Below are 15,330 nucleotides of genomic sequence, written 5' to 3' on the forward strand. Positions count from 1 at the left end.
TTACATTTTATGAGTTTCTTTTTATATCACTCACACGAGAGATTTTTTACGAAAGATTATTGAAACTCGGCTCTTATTGAAATTACAATTTACCTTACGTAAACCTCAAAAGGTCTTCATTCTTTCTGGGAAGTCTGTTAAACATTATCTTCGTGGTACAAATCTTAAGGCATTTGGAAAATACAGTACCTACGTACAAAGCGTGTCAACAATTACATATTATAATTATTTATAATACAAGTACCATTTTTTGTTTACCAATACATTTTTCGTTTTCTTTTGTTTCAATATTAAGTCTGTAGATTAGAGCATCACGACTCGTTGGTTTTTACATTTTTAAACTGTCTTATTGAAGATTCAACTAATTACCAAAAACGTCGTTACATTAGTAGGCTTTCCAATTATATATCTCTATGTATACCTCAATTTAAATTCTATTCGCTTGAATACGTTTTACTAGCGTGAGATTTACCGTCGCGTAAATCTAATTTTTATTTTGAAGCACGTTTACATCGCAATAGCGACCTTATCCCATTAACAAAGGTTATATTTTCAATTCAACCGTGTTCTAATTCAAGATAAAGGATTTCTCGCAGGTTTGTAAATCAAGCTCATGTAATTAAACCGAGCGGAGCCGCGTGCGACAATTATATTCGTTAAAATGATAATATAATGACGAATGTCGCCGATTGTGGAAGATAATGACCTGTGCAATTACTACAGTTCATCCGTATGTCGTTAAAAAGCATGAAAATGTTTATAGTTTTTCTATTTTGATGTGACTTTGATATATGCACGTAGAAATAGTTGAGTTATAGTTTACTCTTTTAATAATATGAAGCTGAAAATTTGTTTGTTGTACTGGATGTCTTTAACCAAATATTAAGAAAAATATAAAAAATATATATTATTAGAAACTTGTATTTTAGTATTGATAATTAAATAACTTTTCTCGAACAAAAATGTATAATTATGTCGTAATGTTTTTAAATTAAAATATTGATGTATTGAAAACACTACTATATAAATAATTTAGTTACACGAAGACCGAGTTTGCTAATTTCTTATCATCATTATTTTTAACACAAAAAATATCAAGTAATCTATTCACATAAAAAATCAAATCTCAACAAAGCTGTAGATTCCTTCGCTATAAACATTAAAACAATACAACATACAAAAAGACTGAACTTTCAAAGGTTTAAGTTAAAAATAAAACATATGAACTTTAAAGTTGGTAAATAAGACGCATGCTAAAGGCTTTACAAGTAAAACCGCTTTAATTAGAGCCTACCGTAATGAGCTATTAAAGTTTTGATGTTTTCCTTCCTCAAGTTATTCTCTTTATAACTTAGCTACCTTTTTGTAGAACGGTTTTACTTGAACCAACATTTATTTACATCTGATTTTATTTATTACTTCGTTATCGTTGTTTATATTTCTTACTTAATAAGATAAAGTTTAAAATATCAATTCTTAGCTTTTATTTAGTTTAATTCAATAATTTAATTTAAAATTTTCTTTCTATTTATTTACAAAGTAAATTAAATAAATCCCACTCTTCTTTGACCGTAAAAATATATTTTTTACGTTTTTGGTGAATAATTTAACCTCAGACACAAAATTTTATTGAAAATTATAAAAAATCAAGTTAGATAAATTGTAACAGTATTTGATAATTTATTATATCGAGAGCTCGTATGTGTGTATGTGTTTAGTTCGTATAGAAGCGACAAAAAAGTTCGATATGCTTTTTATTGTTTATAGAGATATCCCAATAATTTATTATTTATTTCCATTTATTTTCATTGAATCATATATTACAAAAAGCGTACATTAACAAAGTATAATCGAAGAAAATACCGTCCTTTTGAAATTATAAAACGTGCAGTCCCGGCACTCGGCAGGCAAACAAAGGATCTTATAAATGTTCCTAAATCAGTGAAGCCATAACCGTTTATCTTAAAGAATACACACTTTGCCCACTTTCTTCAAAAGCCTGAATAATTTAGTCCTTGAGGTTTAAAAACGAACTGCATGTCGTGATAAAGGAATGGGTCGCTAGGAAAGGAATATTATTTAAATAAAAGGCAGGAATAAATTATTTTGTTAGTGTCTTTAATTCTTTTATTAAGAAAAAAGGAATATTTTAAATATTTTTACTCAATTTCAAATTTCAATATAGAATAAAAATAGTTCGATCGTTTTTTTCCTCCAATTATAAATTTAATGTAGTGCGAATGTCAACTTGAACATGATCAATTAAAACAAACTAAGCTTTTTTACAATTTGGCTTAAAATATAATGTCATAATCATTACAATCCTGTATATTATCTCTTCTAACATACGCAAGCACATACATTACTGTATGTACTCTTTTCCGAATAGAACGAACGGTCAAAACCACAGAACATACGTCTTTTATATGTTCTGTGGTCAAAAAAGTCTCTGAAGCAAAAATACTTAATCTGGCGAGCAAATGGAGCCGATGGGAAAACAATTTAGCTCAGACACCGAACTGGAGCTATTTTCCGCACCATTACATCTATCTCCTTCTATTTGCTAAGATCATACGACTCGTTTAATATATTTAGAAGATATTTAAAAGTTAATTAAGCGTAAAATGGTTATAGTAAGCAAATATATTACGTGTGTCAGTCAGGAAAAACGTTCGATGTAACAAAATAGTACTAGTTTCTTATAACTCGGCTTAGTTTTTCAGTTTATCTACTAAGTATAAATAAATGACTTCATTACGAAAGTACTAAAAAATATTTTTTTATAGAAATGAAAAATCTGTTCTTTCATACTGTATATATACATTACTTCCATAATTGCGATTGTGTTCAAAACAATGGCCAAACAACAAATGATTTAAATGCATTCAAACTTTAGTTGCTAATGATTAGCTGAAATTAACGCATTGGACAAAGCTTTTAACATAAAAAAGAGCTAAATATATTGTTACTAAATCCTAGAATGCAAGCTAGCTATATTGTGTCTCAACCCTAAATTGTGCTGCGTATTTCCAAACCTATCCATACTTAGCATATAGATGAATGTGAGCACAAAAACAAATTTCACATTTCATCCGTCCATCAAGCCAAGCTGTTTGTCGAAAATTGCTTAACAAAAACTGGATTAAGCCGGTTATCGGCGACGCTAATAATAATAGTGTCCCCTTAATCCACTGTGATGGATGACAGTACCCCTTTTAATTGCCGAAGTCTACCGACGACATTTTCGATTTATATTATAATCAGTTCGATTACACCACGTACAACGAACGAATATCGTCAATCGAAAATAGATCATATCCTATACATGCTAGAGCCATAATAGCGTGAAGCCATTTTCTTATTAATTCCCGTGATAGAAGATGGATTTCTTGACGTTTGGTTTTTAATAACGCGACCCCAAAATGCATTTGCAAGGGACCCGTGGGTGAATTTTTGGGGTAGCTTCTATGCTTTTTCATATTATTTTATATACAGAGCTATATTGGATTTTATTCCGATATTTTTCGGCTTTACGGATACAGAGTAAACATTAGGTAGCCTGAGGCGAGGTGAAAGATTTTTTCGATATATTGTGTATGCCTGTTTTTGGTGCTTCTATGTACATCGATATTGGATAACAACGCTTGCTTTTAATAAACTGAATAATATGTTATTTTCTTGCAATTTATATTAATCTGTATGCGTAAAATCTCTTGTACAATTTACAAGTAAGACAAATTAAAAATAAAACGATGTTTTAGTTATCCTTTTACCCAGTGAACTTTATTACAACACCTCTTACACAATTAGGAAACACATTAAATTACAAAATATCATAGAAAATTATGCTTTTATGATATTTACCATCCCTTTTACAAAACACAATAGCGAAATCGAATTATCAATCAATTAGCAGCGCAAAACGCGGCGTCACGAACATCTGCTCGTCGTATATCAAAACTGTCAAACTACTATGTAGTTACTTTGCTCCCAATTGCCTCTTTCTGTATTAGTTTATCGAATTATATGATTACTTTATTTCTTATAATACGTTATTACTTCGTTTTTTTACTCGAAAAAATTATCTACACTAATATTTTATGAAAAGAAATATGTATATGTAACGAATTATCTAAACAACGACTCTATATTTTTCGAGAAAAAAATCAAAACCAAATATTTTTTTCTCTTCTTTTATAATCTTGAGTCAACCCGGGTGAACCTGGGGAATTGAATTAGTAATTAATAAATAAATTTGTTTATTTATAACATTAGTTTCACAAGCGTTAAGTTTGTGTGTCGAAAGAGTTTTTACTTGTATTTTGTAAATCACCGAAAGTTGCCTAACAAGTTGACCAGACTGCACCTGGGTTGAATTTGAATATTTCAACCCTTGTGATATTCTATACAGTTTTCAGCATTTTGTTTTGGTTCTGCGGGCACGCAAACCAGTAGTTACTTATCCATATTTTTTTATGTAATCATTGATTTATTTTATAGAATGTGTTGTTATTATAAGGGAACTCCGCCCTATTTAATTTATATTTTAACCGTATATTAAAATCTAACATTTTATCATAATATGCAAAAATAATGCCAAAGAATTATAAAGGATGCCGATTTTCAAACCGTCTAACAGTATTCATTTAAACTTAAATTCGCACACTATTTCACAAAGCAAAACATCACAATTACGTGTTTATACATTCCCAACGCATACAGAACCCGCTGTAATCCAATTGCGGCGCCGGCCACCACAATACTCGCTGATTGCCTGCGGAACCCTAATTCGATCTCAACTTTTATATCTTGTTGCAGTGTGTGAAACTATTTATTTCTTTCTGATAGTTTGTGGATTAATAATGGTAAATATAATGTGTGTTATAATTCTATTACGCTAGTTTTGTAGAGTTTAATATTATTTTTTCTAGTGGAAATATCATGCTTTACGTTATTGTAGTAAATAGAGATTTGATATATATACTTTTTAGTGTAAACTAAAATTTTACGAGCATTGTAAAGGATATTAAAAATATCATAATGTGTTTTATTTATCGTGGAATTTACTATGGATTTTTACTTTAATAGGAATAAGGTAAATCAACACAATAAGTTTTATAATAGGTATAGGAAAATGCACTTCAGCGGTAATTTATACCGCAAATCTTTCATTATCATATCACACAGTAGTATGCAATAAAATACAGAAAGGCATTACTTTTAAACCGAATCATGTCATAAAATATATTTATCGTATAAAAATACCGTACATAAATGTACATTTTTCATTTCCTTGTGAAATGTGTTGTTGAATCGTGCTTTTAAAATTTCCTTCGACATGCTGTGTTTATCTTAAACTTTTATACTAAATTTATATCGTATTTATAACAAATAATAACAAGAATAACATAAACTAAGACATACCTGCAGACACACGTCGTGACTCGTGCATCGATCTCTGATAGTTCCTTGCACCGTATTGTAAATATTTGCCCACACCCGGCTTCACCTCATCACACGAAACACACCTCTAGTGCACCCCAATACAGTCTATTATCGTATAACCTAACAGTACTACTGTTTGTTTTCAAACCTACTGCTTAACGATTGTTTAACTTAGTTAACGCTATTTTTATAATTGTTAAAGTTAATAAACGTATCGACTAAATTTAATGTTAGATTATATTTTGAGAATAAAAAGTTCCTAATAGGTTTCAAAATTACTTATTTTAGTGCTTATTTAACATTTAATTTATACCAATTAGTTAATTCATATGACATTAAAGCTATATAGAGTAATTATTAATATAATTAAAATTTTAGTTGAGTAGTAAGAAATATTATGAATAATAATTTAAATAGATACTTATTGTATAATTTTATATTTAAAAGCAGTTAAAAAAATTTTAATTTATGAATTTACGTCCTCACAAAGTTCCAATAAACAGTTATAATTTAACTTCAACTTTCACGAAATACCTACAATAAAAGTCTCTATTTTTACGTACATTATTTTTAATACCTCTACATTAATATTAAGTTAAACCAAATTCACATATCGAACAATGAAGTTAGAATAAATCGCATGAATCACTTCACATGAGTTCACAGCATCGAGTCGCGCGAGGGCGGGCGGGTCGCTCGCCGGCCGCCTAGCGAATGAGCTTGGGCGGGCGTCGCGAGGAGTTTAAACCTTGCTAGTACTGGTAGTACGTTTATATATGCTGTATTAGTGTACATTTGGAGTGTTTAAAGTTGATAAAGCATAAATGGAATATGTTGTAGGCTATTCCAAATATTAATTACTAGCTGTGCCCTGCGGTTTCACCCGCATTGCTCCGCTCCTGTTAGTCTTAGCGTGATGATTTATAGCCTATAGCCTTTCTCGATAAATGGCCTTTCTAATACCGAAAGAAATACCAGTAGTTCCTGAGATAAGCGCGTTCAAACAGACAAACTCTACAGCTTTATAATATTAGTATAGATTGATAAAATTGGCCTGTGTTGATTTTGACAAAACATTTGAATAAAGGATATGAACCAGTCGATTTTATTTCCACTAACTCTTTGATGCCTTTATGATGTTAATAATTAGAAAAGTTAAAAAATTATGTCAACATGTCAGGTTAAAGTGTGCCAGAGATCTTACAAATCTAAGGAGGAAGACGATAAAATGTGGGTCGTGTAAAAATAAAAATATTTTCTTTCAGTTTTAAATAATTTATATTTATTTCCAAGTATAAACAATAAGATTCACATTTGATTTTCGGAATTATCGTATCAAACACATCAAACATTTATGTCTTGTAATGTTTGTGTTTCAATGATAACTCAGCGTATCTGAACAAAACAACCCAATTATTTTCAATGTTTCTCTATCTTTTAATTCCCATATGCCACAGAACGCAAAAAATACAGCATCTAATAGAATTCCGCAACAAAATAAAAAATCAAGTTTTCCTTTAAAATCGTTCCTCTCAAACATAAGCCAACAAATAACATTTTGCCAATTTCACAGACAAGCAATAAAGTGGAGGGAAAGCCGCAAGGCGTAAGTGGCGTTTAATTAAAAATCTGTCACTTACCTCCCCCCTCCCCTCGATGGCTTCCCCCCCTCTGCCCAGCTGCAAGTGCATAGTGGGGTTTATACGGATTTGATTGGCTGAATGTAGGATAATTGTGTTTTATTAAAGATTAGTGTCAAAGTATAAGAATAATGAAATATAGTTAAAGATATGTATTTGAATTAATCTGCATTTGTAGTTATGACTAGATTTAATCTTTTTTAGATACATGCTCTATGATTTAACATTAACATTGCACTGTTTGAAATGACACAATTTTTAAGCCCACGTTTTAGACATTTTATTTTATAGTCACTTCAAAAATATACACATGGATGAATGTATCCCTTTTCGTAACTTAAAGGTTATAAAACCTTTAATACCTTTATTTAGCTTTATTTAGGTAATTATAAATTTATAAAGAATATATTTCTAATTCAAAATATGCCGTAAGTATTTAAAATTAATGATGCCGTAAAATTTATAAAGTAATTTATGTACCTTGCCTCAATCACGCTCCTAAGTAAATAAATTTAGTTCCATGCGCGTTGTTAAAGTCTATAATACTTTATCAAACACCATTTCCTCTGCATTGCTCTTGGAAAACTTTAGCTCTGATCTACATCTTCCGTACACACTATGCTTGTTATAAAACTATATAAAATTTATAACACACTCAGGAGTAAGGTCCTTATAATTTTAAACGCGTAGTATTAAGGAGGTGTTTCAAATTAAGTGTAACTTAGGTTTAGAGAAAGTTCATTAATTCAAGAATTCTCCTATTCCCTTTACATTTGTTTTTTTACTCTCTCTTAAATCGACAACATCGTTTATCACTTAAGGAAAATAATTCTTCATTTAACTTATAATTATGTTTTGTCGATATGTAATTTTTCAATGCGTCATTTTAAAGTACCACACTCAATATTCCCGTTTCTTATCAAACAGTGCAACTCAACCTGACTAAGAATAGAACTTTCCAATTAAAAATAGAAGGTAATAAACTAGGAGATATTAAGGCTATAATGATCAAAGCGATGTCAGCGGAGCGGTCGCTAAATCGATTACCTACTGCATAGTGCATTGTCGACGTGGTTCTATATAATTATAGGTTAGACCATGATTATATTAGGCTCGCTAGCTTCTGTCATTAGTCTGGCTCCTAGGGTTCGTAAGTACTATAATGGATCAAGTTTTAAATTATATTTTGCAAGGGATTTTTGAGGGAGTATTTGAATAGGCGTTTATCAAACTGCTAGTTATAATTTTCTTCTGGTTAAGTCACCATCGGTATTATTATGCTGTATTAGGTTTTAGGCCAAATAAAATACTATTATTACCTACTATACATACGGGTTACATTACTATGTCTTCAAAGAGACAAATTAAAATGTAAATAATGTGCGTAGAATATTATAATTTATATACATTAACTAATAGTGATTTGTGCCTTTTGATCTGAATATGCAATCAAATTTTCAAGTGTTCTGTAAAACAACGTAAAATATACACTGCACATGTGCTATAGAGTACAAAGTTAAGGGTAGTAGTAATAAAACAGATGATATGAGCAAAGTTCCGCAACTCGCCGTTAAGAACCTACTTTCCGTGAGAGAAATAACACAAGAAGAAATAACGAAAAGTGCTACAACTGAATATGTTATAAAAATATTATATGTAGAGCTTATTTAATTATTTCATTTTTAATTTAACAGATTATGTAAATATATATATATATATATATATATATATATATATATATATATATATATATATATATATACAGTTACAACATTGTATGTCAATGGAATGTATCATATTTTTGTCAATTAAAGATTTCAAAACACATGTAACCACATCTAAACTAACTACAATTAAGCTCCATATAAATCCATGCACTAAATGTAGGTACTCAATTCACAAACATTCGTTGATAAAATACAATGTTAACCCTGTATTTAATATAATCAAATACCGATGTAATACTAAACAAGGACGTAAAATTTTTATAGTCCCTTCATGTGAAGGGAGAGGGTTGTTTACGAAGTTAGTGCCTATGGTTGCAAGGGCTCTATCATTTCAATGATTGTTGTAAATTGTAGATATTGTAAAAGGTGGGTTCTATACAGAGAAAAACAAAAACAAATTAATATTGTATTTGTGTATTTATTTGGGTGGTAAAATAGCGTCAATGTTAGGATGTTTACAATGTAGGTTAATTCGTGAAGTAAATAAATTTGTTACCTACTTACTATTACTGAATTAAATATACTTGATACACCTTTAATATTATCCAACGAAAGAATCAGCAATACCATAAAACGAAAAAATAACACGCACTATATTTTTATAATTAAATAATGTCATGTCTATGATTTACAGGTGTGAATGAGGTCACAGCTTAGCATATTGTGATTCAGATGACCCACAACGCTAATGCTATTTAATGACTATTTTAACTATCCTGTTTTATTATATTGACGTTTTTAAAATGTATTAGTTTCACATAAAATTAGATACCTAATAGTATACTGCAGTTCGAAGGAAATTACGCACTTGTCTCGTAAGTAGTCGTAAGTTTTTTCATTTGCGTCATTGCATTTCTTTAGTTTTTTTTTAAACATGGATAGATAAAGCAAAACTGCCTAGTTTTCCTTTGTATTATGATATTTGAATGATCTTAAAATAATCTAATTTATCTATTTACAAGTAATTATTAATAAATCATCAACATTTATCAGTGAGCTTTTTATAACACTTTTAACCATAAAGAACTTCCTTTTTCTCCATCATGAGGTAAGTAGCCTGTCAAAGTTGTTCAAACAAGCCGAAGACTTCTCTCGAGTCTCGACTTAACGATTATCAAAGACATCAGCAGAAACCGGCTTTTATTATTCTTAGAAGTAGATAGACTCTACCTTGATCAGGTTTACTTATCAATATCAGTGTAGATTTAAAATATGTTAGAATATCAATGATAATGTGTGTTGCTTATTAGGTACTGCGTAAATTCAACCCTACAGAAACAAATGACACTAAAGTACAAACGTAATTTTAATAATTTACCTATTTTCAGTGTTCTTATCTTATTATCTATCTTCAAACTAAATATAATTTTGTATGTAAGTAATGCTAATATTTTATTTATAGAAGTGTTGATTTCAACCCAATTGTATTCATTAAATAATATCATTATCTATTAACAGGACAAATATATGACACGTTGTAAAAGCAAACCGCAAAAACACAATAAAACTATTTGTCGCTACATTTTATGACTTGACACATTTACAACTCTAATTTCCAATGCCTAACCAACAAGGCAGTAAAATTTTACAGCCATATCGGGGTTGGGGGTTGTTTTGTACACTTATGGTGGCTACACACAGATCCACAGGCTTGACAGGTATGCATGAACAAACGTTTTCATAAAATGAATTAACTATGATTAGGTATCTCGTGTTGTAGTCGTACCTAACACCTGATGGTGAAACGGTGAAGCTCATAGTAGGTTATAAAAAATAAAATATTCGTACGCGTACAATTAAGTGAAAATCTTATTAGAAAGAGTCCAGCTGCTAGAAATTATCCGAGGTTAAATAAATAGACAGCTTACTTGCTTGCATGCTTCAGGCGGGCTGACATACAAAAACTTAGTTATTATTAGGTGATTTTAACTTTTTAATTTTACAAACTCGAATTTCAATTTTATATTTTATTGGAAACAATATTGAGTTTAATAATTACATCAAGCCTGCAGTATCGTGTGTAACCAGCTTAACCTGCATTTAAACTACGAAGGGATAAAATCGAATTAGAGGCCTTTTAGCATTTATATTCTAGTTACATTCTATTTGCTGTCATTCCTGAGTTTTATTACGTTTTAATTTAAAGGGACGGTAAGGTTACGGGTGTCGTCAGTTTACTGTGGGGTAATAATGATGAAGGTCGAAATTTGACCCAGTTTAAGACATGGAGGGGATAGTAGATAGTTTCAAAGAGTTGGATACTAGGTTGAGTATTTGTGAATAATTGAATGAAGCCGCTGCACTGTTCTTTTAGTTTTAATATTGTGATTTTATATATTTTTACATAAAATACGTACGTTTGAAATCTCTTATTTTTTTTTAATATTTTTTATAATATTGTGTATGTCATGATCATTTGACTAAATGATTTGATTGTAAAATGTATTGCTGCTTTACGCAACTACTCAATGCAATAAATGGAAAGTAAAAAATACAGAACACTAGTGCCATTAATCAAATTATTTTCATAACTAAGTGCATATTTGTTATGATAAACCAAACACAAGTATATACCATTAACGAAAGAGAAATTCGCTCGTTAAACTAACTATGAACACAATCGTTGTTTTCAAAACAGACAAGTGAGTCAATTATATAGTTTATCTTTAAGACATAATTAACCAATGATTTAGCTGATCTGTATGAATACTCTGTCATTTTTTTATGAGATAAAGACCTTGGTTGCGAACCAAATATTATTTTTATTACTCAGAATCTATCGTAATGACTTTCACTAACATTCCACTCCACTTATCGGATTATGTGATACATAATTATATACGTAATTGATACGTAATTGTAATTGTATGTATGTATGTTTAATAATAAATAATTTGAATTTGAATTTAAATCAATTCTCCACTAACAAAAAAGACAACGAAGAATAATAACAATTAATTGTTTTTTATTTAATAAAAATCCATATAATTATATAAAAGAAACTTCATATAGCTTGTATTTATCTTAAATTCGTGATAGGGTAATTCGTGGTAGGTAAACACTCCCACTTCCACGCAAGAATATGACTCTATACGTATTAATATATAGACATGAAAGGTGTCCACTATACTGACAACTTGACAGAGCTTTCAAGACCAGCCTCTCTGCTGCTAATTGCAGAACAAACAGCAGATGTACATCTTCCCAGCACGCAATATGGCGTGTCAACAATCCCAGGGCAGATGCTGCGTCACACGGGATTAGCGCGTGCTCTGAGATTAACATAATAAATGGTTTACTGTACTCTATGGAATGCATTGTTTACTATTGATTTATGCAGTGGAATCCATACTCACGTGTTAGACTATTTTTCATATATAAAATAAACGCAACAGTAGGTACTCTTTGTTTCTGTAAATCTGTATAAAAGTTTGTGTAAATATAAATGATAAATGGAATATCACACTACACAGATTGAATATTTGACAAATTAGGAAATAGGCAAATTAATTCTGTAATAGTGAAAGATCGACCAAAATCGACCTTCAACGGGGTGATAATAGAATGAGACCTATTTTATATAATAAATTTAGTCTGTTAAAAAATGTATTAACATTGGATTTGCTGGAAAAATCTTGATAAGGATATTTTTAATTAATTATGGTATGATACGGTGAAGGTATATGGAATATTTGCGTTGCACTAAAACCTGAAGTATATTCGAACGAAGTGGGAGCAAGTGATTTAAAGAAGCTATGAGAAATTATAAATCTAAGTATTTAGATTTTATCTCTATCCTTCTGTAATTACTTCATATTTAGATAAGATAGAGCGGGACAAAGCTGTTCCGACAAATGATTAGTTCGTTAAATTGACATGTCATAGGGGTGCAACTATAAGCAGCAGTAAAATCTAATCTCCAGCTATAAAAATAAGCCCCCGTTAAACCGCCGCTAACAATCGCAGTGTGTTTAAACTCCAGTTTACCTTACCAAGTGTCACGTGCGAGCAATAAATTAACACGAAGATATGAAAATATTCGTTCGTTTTGTAGATTGCGGAACGTGCGAATGTTTTTTATCTTCCTTTAAAAACCAAGGGTAAATCCTTGATGTGATTATAATTGTGTTGCAAATGATGCGTAAAGTATAAATCGCAAAATCGACATAGTTTGTGGTTACATATAGCAGAAATTCCCGAAGGGATGCTGAATGTAGAGCCACATAGAGCACAGTCGTCAAAAGTCTTTGTAAATTTTGTTTTATAAACATTTCCTATATTATTAATCACGTAATGAATGTTTAAGAGTAGAATTTTATCCTAAATCCTTTTAACACTATCCTATTTTAATGACAAAAAATATACCATGCATCAGTCAAGACTTCATCTTTTTAGGTGCAGAAATTACCAAAATCGCTTCAGTATTTTGTAACTTTATTCCACAAACATAAAAAACAAAGCATCCCCTTTTAATTTTAATTACTAAAATCGTAATTTATCCGGTCACTCTTTTGAAAAGAGCGACAGTACAATTCTCGAATATTCGCCACATGCCTTTTGCGTGAAAAAAAAACATTACAAAATGAGTTTTCCGCATTGTAAGCGGTCGCGCATTTTATTTCGACCTCTTTACAATTTTAACAGAGGTGCTTGAATGGTTCGCCTTGTGGCCCCTGAGTTGGGTGTCTGTGCGTTTGGAAAAATGAGGACTTTGTTTTTGTTGATATGTATGCAAGCGACATTGCACAGAATAGTTAAAAAAGTAGCCTTAAAATTTCGTGTATTCAGTTAGAATTTAAAAGTGAATATGAACTTTGAATTTTAATGGAACTCCTTTAAAACTCCTTTATAGATATAATTATCATAAATTTCAGATTCAAACTTAAGTTACATTTTGAATTTTATTAATACAAGTGTAGTAAGTATATGAAACATAATTACAACTGACATTGATATCTTTACACCTTGAAAGTAACTTTTTACTAACAGGTAGAAAATTATTTCGGGACTTTTCCTATATTTTCACAACTTATGGTCACCGAGTCTTGTGAAAGGCGATTGTGACCGTCACTTGCATTATGAACAACCCGAAAAGTCTTTACAAATCCAATTCTAAAGTCGCGGCACAACTTACTAATGACATCTTTTATTTTCTATATTATATGTTTTAATAAAACATTTAAAACAATAGTTTATGATGCTTGTTCGTATTAATGGAAAAATTATTTAGTTTCAGATGGTTTCGAATAAGGAAATAATATTTTATTTTAGTTTTGCCATTCTGTTATCATGATAATTCATGAATAAAAAAAATGTGTGCGTGTACACACGTAAGAAGTAAAACTTCTTTATGACCTTATTTTTCAAAAAATAATTTACTATATGCAAATTTATAGAAATACGTCGAATCACGCGTGGTAGGGATAAGAAAAAAATGGCGCGTAACGGAAAAATGTCACGCGTAACGAAAAAATTTTACACTAAATTTTTTTCCAACCCCGATAAAGAAGTTTCTCTTCAATAATTTATGAATATTTTATGTATTTTCGTTGTAATATGTATTTGTATAAGCTACAATGTTCACTAGCGGACGAACTCGAAGACAAGATTAAGTATTTCCATAGCCTATAAATGTTATTCTGATACTCAACTACATCCCTGCCAAGTATTATCAAAATATGTTCAGTGGTTTTCCGTGAATGAGCAAAAAACCATCCTCACACACTTTCACGCTTATAAGTAAGATTATATTTATAGGTAGATATAGATAATTCCCAAAACAGTCGATATCCCGGGGCCGCAATCAATCAGCCGGGATCAGCCCGGGGCACCTTGCAGTTGGCACTAATCAAGCGCATTTGTTACGGGACCTACGGGCCCTTAGCCTTACGCGATTATACGATTACGGGTTTTTCGTAGTATGAAGGGAGTTTAAATGTCTACTAGATAAATAAATGTATTTAGGTAACATAATCAGCATCACTCAAATCTAGTCAATATAACACACTGGCCTCTATCAAATATTAGAGAAAAAAACTTCTTTCTTATTTATAAATTATACTTTACTATAATAATTTGTATGGCATATATTATAATTTAAATTCTTCAGAACATTACATTTATTAATTGTAATAAATAAATACGCAAAACAATCACACGTCGCCTAATACATTTAGCTAAAATTTAGCTATTAAGATATTTTTACTTTGTATAATGTATTTAGCTGCTAAATACATTATACAAAGTAAAAATATCTTACGAAATGCAACTTTTACGACAGTTGACAAATAACTACGAAATCTAGTTCCATACTAACACCAAAGTTTACTAACACCGCAATAAAAATTCCTTCTACCATTTCCCAAACCAATAGGCCTCACATTCAAACATGCTGTAGTGTAAACAGCAAAGCAATCAGGCATCCCGGAACCCGGGACCGTCCCCCGGGAACTGGGATTAATCCCATTTCGCGATCGACGTGTCGCGAGCCGATATAGCAATCAATTTTTCAAACCAAA

The 15,330-nt window shown here is 30.6% G+C and overlaps 1 long non-coding RNA gene across 1 annotated transcript in view; it reads right to left on the reverse strand.

Moving 5' to 3' along the window:
* Window positions 1-5,668, reverse strand: part of LOC149484286 (uncharacterized) — a 94,108-nt gene extending 88,440 nt beyond the window's left edge. The window contains exon 1 of the long non-coding RNA XR_016316415.1: window positions 5,425-5,668. This is a non-coding gene — a long non-coding RNA (uncharacterized LOC149484286). The remainder of the gene's footprint in view (window positions 1-5,424) is intronic.
* Window positions 5,669-15,330: the final 9,662 nt, after the last annotated feature.

This window comes from Colias philodice, chromosome 12 (genome assembly GCF_061535455.1).
Source record: "Colias philodice isolate Cphi_HAF_F1 chromosome 12, ilColPhil1 Martin Lab GWU primary, whole genome shotgun sequence".
NCBI lineage: Eukaryota > Metazoa > Arthropoda > Insecta > Lepidoptera > Pieridae > Colias > Colias philodice.